Source organism: Homarus americanus, unplaced genomic scaffold, assembly GCF_018991925.1.
Source record: "Homarus americanus isolate GMGI-L3 unplaced genomic scaffold, GMGI_Hamer_2.0 scaffold20098, whole genome shotgun sequence".
NCBI classification, from domain to species: domain Eukaryota; kingdom Metazoa; phylum Arthropoda; class Malacostraca; order Decapoda; family Nephropidae; genus Homarus; species Homarus americanus.
Genome location: NW_024717144.1, coordinates 1,613 through 12,107, shown reverse-complemented (window position 1 = coordinate 12,107; position 10,495 = coordinate 1,613). Strand labels below are relative to the sequence as shown.

Here is a 10,495-nt window from a genome sequence, read left to right as displayed (position 1 = left end):
TGTCTATGATTTTAATGGGATTGTGGACAGGATGGCTGTGGGCATTATTACATTAGTCATTAATGCTTAATCATTATCTCCCTTGTGATACTCCAAGATGTCCCACTTCTCTTATGGACATATAATTGGGTTAGGTTAGATAAACATTTTTTAGTCTATACCTAAACTGTATCATAACTGTTAAACGTTGAGCTGTTGGTTAATAGATTTATAATTTATTCATGTTCTATCTTCCTTTACGTGTTCCTATCTCTACTGTGTTACAATAGTTTAAAGTTATCAATAAAATAATATGTAGTATATTCTGGGGCCACAAGAACCTTAGAACCTTCAAGATATTATATTATATTTATAATTTGTTAGTCAAATTGATACAGTAAAACCATTGCTAAATATATTGAATATTCATTATTGGCATACAATAATATGATATATAAGTGAGGGTAAAATAGTGCTATAAGCCGTGCCTATCCTGTTGCTCCTGCCAGCAGACCAACACACAGCAAGTCTCTTACCTTGTCCACAACTATTATAAGCCTCTCTCTCTTACACCACCATAATCCCTGCACACTTATCATTAATAGTAAAACACAAATGAGTCCTCACAACACAATATTACACCAATACAAACCAATTTTCTTCAGAATATTTTTCGATGCTGTGTTTGCATGGAGGAGGGCATGGCACACCACACCCTTCTTCCCAACCACACACACTTCCTCCTAACCACTCCCTCTTCCTCCCATCCACACCCTCTTCCTCCCATCCACATCCTCCCATCCACAAACACTACCTCCCATCCACACACCCAAAAGGTTGGGTGGATGGGAAGGGAGTTGGGTTGGAGGGGAGGTGGTGTAGGAGGAGGGTTGGGTGGGAGGGAGGGGGGGTGGGAGGGAGGGAGGGTAGGTGGGTGGGTGGGGGTGTTTGGGAGGGAGTGTTGGGTATAAGGAAAGGTGTGAGAGAGGGTGAGTGTATGGATGGGAGTGAGGGTGTGTGGGGGGGAGGTCCTCCCATACACACACCCTCACTCCCATCCATACACTCACCCTCTCACACACCCAACCTCCCACCTTTAATGTGTGTGGATGGGACTAAGGTTTTCTCATTTCTTTCAGATTGTGCGCCTCCGAGGTGAACGTGTGGCTGGTCGAGAACTCCTCCAAACAGGTAAAGTACTTATGACAATATATAATGTCTATATGCAAGTATTTATGAATGTTATGTTTTAAAGTTTTTTGTATTCCAGGTTTGTTTGTGTGGCTGACTGGACCTACAAGGTGCTTCTTGGAGGTAATAAAGGTAAAGTTTTTCAAGTTATAGTTGATAGCACTAACAGCACCGTAGTTAGACGTAGAATGCACAGTAGTAACTCCGCCTTGTTCAGTCGAACATGCCGGTCCCAAGCCCGGATAAAGGAGGAGGGCTACTGCAGTGTTGTATCTACCATTGCCACCTAACAAACTTACATTATAAATTGTTCTGAAAAAGGTAATATGTTCTGTCAGCAACAGAGAAAAAAATTACATATGTACTGTACATTGTGTACTATGTTTTTACATCTTTGTAGATAGGTAATACAAAATAAAGAATTGAATATACAGTATATTTTTTATTTTCATATGTATACACTACACATTTATTGCAATATACAATAACAGTCCAGAAGCTGATACAGAAATACAAAATATCCTTGGTCATATAGCCTGGTTTTATACCTGCACTGTCTAGGTACAGTATATATCAATTTACTGGCCATTCCTGCAGTCTTATGTTCTTAAACCTACATTACCAAATATTAGCACAGAAGAAAATCAGAAAACTTGTAATGATTGGCAACATCACTAGATATCTTTCTCCCGTGTCCCGTGAAATCACATTACAGTACCACTACCATTATTATTTCTCAGCAGATACATCAGTGATGGTGAGGCCGTCACATTACCAGCGGTTGTGGATTTCTCAATTCAACCTTTATATTGCAGACTCCACATAAGGTGAGTTTATTTCACTAGACCTTAAGGTTTTATAAAGTATCTTGTCAGGTTTTGGTCCTACACAAAATTTAGCTTTAGATAATAATGGAAGTCTTGTACTTTGTGAATAATTTTGGCCAGGCACAGTACAGATATATTTCTAAATTTACCCAAGTTACCAAGTCTTTAGGGGGCGGGGTGGGGGGAGGGGGGTTCATAAGTTGTTTATTACAATTTTACAAGATTTTTTCTTCTATATTTTCAGGTAAAACACTTCCATTCAGCAATTGGTGTGCAGTGTCCAGATTGTCAACATTTAGTAAGTAAAATTCTTACTGTACTTTACTTTCATTTACTGTATATATACAATACTTTCAAATTAATAGTATGTATGCAATCAAAAATGTTCCTTACGGTCATGGCCGATGAATTTCAAAATGAACACGAGACGTCCGTTCTCTCGGTAAGGTTGTCAAAATCCTTTATCCGAGGCGTCGGTGACTTAAATGCATTATTTGTGCCATCTGTGGGTATCTAGTAGTTTTGATTGCATGTACCCAATAGGGCATCACATGGGCATTAGTTTGTAACAGTTGTACGTACAATGAATGGCACTTTGATGTCAATTGGTGATAATTATATGTAATTAATGTATATATCATGTTCTAAGTTACCCAGAAGCCATCATGTGGGTGTATCGAAGTTGATCACTTTAGTTCATGTTTCAGGTATAGTTTACAGTTCTACTGTACTTGTGGTTTATTTAGATCATTATCATTCAACTTCGGAATATGAAACGTAAAGTTCATTCAATATTTATTTATTTATTTAGTTATACACAGACATTGTAGGAGTACAAACCATTACAAACACCTCCCAGTGCAAGTGCCTCTACCAGTGCAAGTGCCTCTACCAGTGCAAGTGCCTCCCCCGGTACAAGCCTCCCCCTTCAACGCCTCCCCCGGTACAAACGCCTCCCCCGGTACAAACGCCTCCCCCGGTACAAACGCCTCCCCCGGTACAAACGCCTCCCCCGGTACAAACGCCATCCCTCAACAAGCCACCAGAGGCCTTCCCACACTGAACAACAATTACATATTACACTTAATTTTACAAACCACTAAGAGAAATGGATCCGTGCGAGATATTCAAACCTCTCACAATCCGTTTGATTGATGTCCGTGTATCTCGTTGTACACCTTGCTGATACTTCACCTGTGGACGAAAAATATACAGTATTATAAAATGGAAATTTTTTTTGCAACCACAACAAAACTGTGACTACCACTGTAGTTAATAATGCTACTGTACATAATGTATCTTGCTATTTTTAATACTTTGTGTGGCTTTAATCAAGGTTCACTCCAACAGTTTTGAATGCATTAGTACAGTACTTTAAGTATTTTCTCAAGTTTCGCTAAATTATAACAAAAATATTTCCGTAATACTTAACTTTCACATTACACTATTCTTACAGTAGTGTACAGAACACCAATTCTGTTCTTTCTTAGTAAGGTGGTAGTCATCAAGGTGTGGGATGCTAGACAGTCGTGGTCACCTTGTTGTGTCTGGTCCATCTATCTTGTACACCAACCACCTGCAACATGATTATATTTGTTTTTAGATACTCTACATCTGAATTAATTAAGCTATTTTATAACACAACCAATACACAATATTGAGGTTAACTTGTACTGTATGTTCTTAAATGCACTATTTTAAGTAATATATCTAGTTTTGCTAAATTATATAAAAAAGGTTTCAGTAATACTTAACTTTTACATTACAGTACACTATTCTTAACAGTAGTGTACAGAACACCAATTCTGTTCTTTCTTAGTAAGGTGGTAGTCCTCAAGGTGTGGGATGCTAGACAGTCGTGGTCACCTTGTTGTGTCTGGTCCATCTATCTTGTACACCAACCACCTGCAACATGATCATATTTGTTTTTAGATACTCTACATCTGAATTAATTAAGCTATTTTATATCACAACCAATACACAATATTGAGGTTAACTTGTACTGTATGTTCTTAAATGCACTATTTTAAGTAATATATCAAGTTTTGCTAAATTATATAAAAAAGGTTTCAGTAATACTTAACTTTTACATTACAGTACACTATTCTTAACAGTAGTGTACAGAACACCAATTCTGTTCTTTCTTAGTAAGGTGGTAGTCCTCAAGGTGTGGGATGCTAGACAGTCGTGGTCACCTTGTTGTGTCTGGTCCATCTATCTTGTACACCAACCACCTGCAACATGATTATATTTGTTTTTAGATACTCTACATCTGAATTAATTAAGCTATTTTATATCACAACCAATACACAATATTGAGGTTAACTTGTACTGTATGTTCTTAAATGCACTATTTTAAGTAATATATCAAGTTTTGCTAAATTATATAAAAAAGGTTTCAGTAATACTTAACTTTTACATTACAGTACACTATTCTTAACAGTAGTGTACAGAACACCAATTCTGTTCTTTCTTAGTAAGGTGGTAGTCCTCAAGGTGTGGGATGCTAGACAGTCGTGGTCACCTTGTTGTGTCTGGTCCATCTATCTTGTACACCAACCACCTGCAACATGATTATATTTGTTTTTAGATACTCTACATCTGAATTAATTAAGCTATTTTATATCACAACCAATACACAATATTGAGGTTAACTTGTACTGTATGTTCTTAAATGCACTATTTTAAGTAATATATCAAGTTTTGCTAAATTATATAAAAAAGGTTTCAGTAATACTTAACTTTTACATTGCAGTACACTATTCTTACAGTAGTGTACAGAACACCAATTCTGTTCTTTCTTAGTAAGGTGGTAGTCCTCAAGGTGTGGGATGCTAGACAGCCGTGGTCACCTTGTTGTGTCTGATCCATCTATCTTGTACACCAACCACCTGCAACATGGTTTGGATTTAGATCAATCTTAATTAGCCTTAATGTATTACTACCAATACACAACATTTACTCCAGAATTTCTTGGAATCTAAACTTGCATTCTTATATATATGTGATATATCCATACACTCAAACACCCTCCTATATCACCTTACACAGGAGCATTGTCCTTCTCCCTTTTGGCTGCAGCAGTCTTCATCTAGGCATCATCCCCCACATGCCTTCATAGTACATGCTATTTTTTGCATCACATTTTTAACATGCACTCCATTCACCATTGCTTGAGCACACCACCATCCATGCATGAGCGCCCCCACTGTACGAGCGCCCGTCCACTATACGAGGCACCCACCCCCACTGTACGAGCGCCCGTCCACTATACGAGGCCCCCACCCCCACTGCACGAGGCCCCACCCCCATTGTACGAGCGCCCCTGCACTGTACGAGCGCCCCTCCACCGCCCAATGCTCCTCCTTTCCTACCCTTCACACAAAGTAAGTTCCTCCTCTCGAGTCTTACTTCCATTAGTTTTTGGGGATGGCCATACTAAGGTACATAAGTAATTTACCTAAGAAGGCTTAAGTAACATGCTGGGTGTTACATCTTGCTCAAGGTGTCGGTCACTTCCTCTACATTGGCATTCACGTACGTCAGCTGTCACCTGCAACATGTTTAAAGTTGTAATTTATGTACAATGAAGATTAAACATACAATTTCCATCTACCACCAGACTATATGTACTTATACTATCCCCAATTGTTTATTTAAATACCTTATCTACAAAAGATCTTATTTTAAGTTGCATTAGTGTTTTAGTTTTCTTGATACCTCAACAACTAACATTTAGCACAACAATAGTATAGCCAATCATAACAAGCCTTCATCACCAATACTGCTACACTACTAAATCTCTCCACACTGCTTCATACACAACAGTTTACCACTGTTCACTTACTGAATCCTCCCTCCCTTCCTCCCACCCCTCAAGCCCCCTTAGGTATTCCCCTTGACAACTTGGTCACATTTAGCTTGAATGAAAAACTTTACCAACACACCTGCTCACCCCATATGCCAACACACAAGCCATATTGTCCCCCCCCCACCCTAATTACAACAAGCCACACCCACACAATGTTTAATGATTTCACAAGTCCCACAAGCTTCCCTTGCCTAAATAAAACTCCGTAAGTTGACTTTACCTGTTCTGGCATTTTAAGTTATTTCTCCTTAGGTTCAGTATGATGTTACTTCTGGCCAGCTTAACCTGAGGAGAAAGTCAGTACAGTACACGATTAGATTTTGAAAAGGAAACTGCAAAGTACGCAAGCTATTGATTTTTAATAATTTAAACAAGTGAAATTTTTTCTAGCTTAACTTTCTGAATTCATGATCAGTTAACTTATCGCAAATTTTAAGTTACATTCTTTAATATATTTGTTATCCAATATATAAACTATATAATAGGTAACTTAATATTAATTTGGGTTAGTCTAGATTAGTTACATTTAATCTGTTAGGCTGATTAGGTTAGTTAATTTGTTAGTTAAAACCCACCTACTAACAACCAGCTTTACTTACTATTAATCACATTACTACTACTAATGCTCACTAATACTGTAACTAATTGGCATTTAGTCCTGTACATTTTTATAGCACTTTATTAAGCTTTCCCAAATCTCTACAGCTAATCTTAATTTGACTCCCAGCTCAGTTTATCTAGACAGTCCACACAGCTCTCCAGAGCCCATTGTAAAATTGCAGTTTCGTCGAATATGCCCTCGTAGTTTAGAAATTCGTTTATCCTGTGTATTTTGGGTCGATTCAATGAAATGTGGCCTTTATTTCCAGGGGAAAGCACCCTCTTTAGAATTATATCCCCCCCCCCAAAAAAAAAGCATGGAAATCTTTAAAACTCCTTTCTGACATTCTTTGCTCCCTGGTTAAAATGGTGTTAGAAATACTCCAATAAGGAGATCTAAAGGTTGGGGATGGTTAAAAGTCAGGCGTGTACTGGCCGAAACTGCAATAATACCGAGCCCTCCAACACACACACAGTCCTCCAACGCGCACACACACAGTCCTCCAACACACACACACAGTCCTCCAACACACACACACAGTCCTCCAACACACACACACAGTCCTCCAACACACACACACACAGTCCTCCAACACACACACACACACCCCACCCACCCCACACCCACAGTCCTCCAACACACACACACACACACAGTCCTCCAACACACACACACACACACACACACACACACACAGTCCTCCAACACACACACACCTGATCCTCCAACACACACACACACACACACACACACAGTCCTCCAACACACAGTCCTCAACACACACAGTCTCCAACACACACACAGTCCTCAACACACAGTCCTCCAACACACACACACACAGTCCTCCAACACACACACACACACAGTCCTCCAACACACACACACACACACAGTCCTCCAACACACACACACAGTCCTCCAAGCACACACACACACAGTCCTCCACACACACACACACAGTCCTCCCACACACACACACACACACACAGTCCTCCCACACACACACACCACCACACACAGTCCTCCCACACACACACACACACACACACAGTCCTCCCACACACACCACACACACACAGTCCTCCACACACACACACACACACACACAGTCCAACACACACACACACACAGTCTCCAACACACACACACACACACACACAGTCCTCCAAAACCACACACAAACACAATCCTCCAAAACCTCACACACACACACTCACACACACACACACACACACACACACACACACACTCACTCACACACACAGTCCTCCAGAGCTCTACAACACACACAGTTCTCCAGAGCCCTCCAACACACACACACAGTCCTCCAGAGCCCTCCAACATTCACAGTCAGCCAGGTCCCACACACACACCCTCCACTGCCCAGTGTAGGAGCACAGTGTTGAGTGGTTTATGGGCTGACCATAATAGCTAAGATAATATATAAGTAACTTAACTGATGAGGCTGAAGTAACATGCTGGGTGTTAAGTCTTGCTCAAGGTTCTGTCACTTCTCCATTGGCCTTCAAGTACACCAGCTGTCACCTGCAACATGCTTAAAGTTGTAATTTACGTAGAATGAAAATTAAACTTGCAACTTCCATCTACCACTACACCACGTGTACTCACTGTCCCCAACTGTTTACATAAACCATTACCTCCACACTAAAACTATAGCATTTTTAGATCTCATGGTGTTGTCCCGACCTCCGTAAAGTGTCATTAATGCAAGAACGAATGTAAGTGTCGTCAAGACCAACACATGTGGTAACTCCAGCGAGAACCAGGCCAATAAGGTACGAAATAAGGGATTCCAACATATGGCGAGAGTCGGTTAGATTAGGTCCGGTTTATGTTTTTATAGGGTTTTTTTTTTGCATTTTTCATTCGCCGAGCCAATATTTTTTTCGGGAAACACCTCACCAAAAAAATCTATAAAAAACGACAAATTTCCGACGGAAATGGAGGTCATAACCGATCTAAACACAAATACGCTAATATTATTTTGTTTTACTTTCTAATTGTTGTGTGCACATACAAATGGACCTTTTTACACCAGGAGACAACCAAGGAACCTCCAGGTTACGTTACGTTGTTAGGTTAGTTATGGTGCTTTTTGGTTGTTGACCAATGGGTTTTTCCGATTGTAAAATCCATGGTTGTCCACTTTTAAAAAATTACCAGGACCTTAATGTTACGGGATTTAATATATACTGTATTCTGAAACGTCTCGCCCTCTAGCCTAGCCCCGCCCCGCCCGGCTCACTACCTCACCTCATCTTGCCCGGCTCCCTGCCTCGCCTCGCCTCGCCTCGCCCCGCCCCAAGCCCGGCTCCCTACCTCACCTCACCTTGCCCGGCTCCCTACCTCACCTCGCCTCGCCCCTTCCCTCGCCTCGCCCCCTACCTCACCAAGCCCGGCTCCCTACCTCACCTCACCTTGCCCGGCTCCCTACACTCCTGCTCCGGGTTCTCCTCGCTCCGCCCCCCCCACCTCACTGCCTGGCTCCTTGACTCACCCCCTTCACCCTGCCTCCGCCTGGCTCCCCATCTGCCTCCCCGCCCGGCTCGTCTCCATCCCCGCCCTGCCCGCTCGGCTCCTCCCTCCCCTGCCCCCGCCTTACCCAGACTGGCTGGCTCCTCCCTCCTTCCCTCCCTCCTTCCTTCCTCCTCCCTGACTCCCCACCCTGCCTTGCTGCCCGGGTTCCTCACCTCACCTGCCCGGCTCTCTGCCCTCAATCTCTGCCCGGCTCCCTCCTCCCTTGCCCTCACCCCTGCCTGGCTCCTCCTCTTGCCTCACCCTGCCCGGCTCCCTCCTCCTCCTCCCTCCCGACTCCCACTCCCGCCTGGCCAAGTCTGGTTCCCCACCTCACCCCGTCTCCAGCCTCGCCCGCCTGGCTCCTCTGTCTCACCCCGCCCGGCTCCTCCTCCTCCTCCCTCACCCTGCCCGGCTGGCTCCTCCTTTCCCACGCCTCACCCTGCCTGGCTGGCTCTCCTCCCACGCCTCACCCTGCCTGGCTCCTTCCTCACTCCCCGCCCGGCCTGCTCCTCGGCCTCACACCCCTGCCTGCCTCCTCCTCGCCTCACCCCGCCCGGCTCCCTCGCCTCACCCCGCCCGGCTCCCTCCCTCCCTCGCCTCGCCCCGCCCGGCTAGAACCCGTAATAAATTGTTTCAACTCCCAGAAATCGTAGCTAAAGAGAAAGCAAAGAACTAGCCAGTAAAAATACATCTTGATTCCGCCAAAAATACTTCTATTTGTGTTAAATCTAGTGAATGCGGCGCAGTTGTCAATGGTGAATACAGTGGTGGTGATGAACTGCGCAGTTGTTGAGTTATGACCACCCGGCTCCCCCATAAGTGTGTTGGGCTTCGAAGCAAGAAATAAAAAATAAATAAAACGGTAATCTAACCCAATCTGGTCATTGTACTCGCTTACTGGTTAATTATTACCTAAATACTGATGAACGGTTTACGCTCGTTACTCACTACCGGCTCATAGTTTAGGCTCGTTTGTCATGACTCATTTGGCGGTATATTTGCCTAAAACATTAAGAAATTACTGGTTAGACGTTAGAGAGCCACTTAATATAATATTAATGTATTTGTTTAAGCTGCACAGTAGGTACCATGGGCCTTAGAGCCCAGTGAAACTTGGGGATACGACCCTATGAGGCAAGTGAACTGTAACAACCGGCCGGCAAGTTTTGGACTTAAATCAGCATTTATTACGCCATAATTAAGTAGGCCTATATTAAACACTACCCAAAAGAATAACCATTTCTCTTGGCCATTTTGACTGTAGGCAGTCGGGCAAAAAATTTACACGTATATAAAGGAGACTAGAGGAGCGGCGCTTACCTGCCTGTCAGCTGCAGTCAGTGAGTGGCGAGTGGTCGGTGAGGAAAGAGACGAAGGCGAGTTAGTCGAGGCCTTATATGTCAAGGTTCACAGTGACGTCACGAAGCTTCACTGAAGCATTTTTTTGCTTCATTGAAGCATTTGAAGCTTCGAACTTGTATATACGTT

At 42.8% G+C, this 10,495-nt stretch overlaps 2 long non-coding RNA genes across 6 annotated transcripts; one reads left to right on the top strand and one right to left on the bottom strand.

Annotated features, from left to right (window-relative positions):
* Positions 1-1,002: 1,002 nt before the first annotated feature.
* On the top strand, positions 1,003-8,719 carry LOC121858813. 4 transcript variants are annotated; one of them, XR_006087526.1, is made up of 5 exons: positions 1,003-1,170; positions 1,250-1,302; positions 1,914-1,997; positions 2,242-2,295; positions 6,121-6,969. It is a non-coding gene; the product is annotated as an uncharacterized LOC121858813 (long non-coding RNA). The 4 variants fall into 4 exon arrangements; XR_006087524.1 differs by adding an exon at positions 8,156-8,719 and having other exon boundaries at positions 1,004-1,302; positions 6,121-6,207; XR_006087525.1 differs by having other exon boundaries at positions 1,007-1,293; positions 6,121-6,302.
* On the bottom strand, positions 4,499-6,214 carry LOC121858814. Of its 2 annotated transcripts, none has more exons than XR_006087528.1 (3): positions 6,089-6,214; positions 5,458-5,550; positions 4,499-4,560 (listed from the first exon to the last, which is right to left on the bottom strand). It is a non-coding gene; the product is annotated as an uncharacterized LOC121858814 (long non-coding RNA). The 2 variants fall into 2 exon arrangements; XR_006087527.1 differs by lacking the exon at positions 4,499-4,560 and adding an exon at positions 4,838-4,888.
* Positions 8,720-10,495: the final 1,776 nt, after the last annotated feature.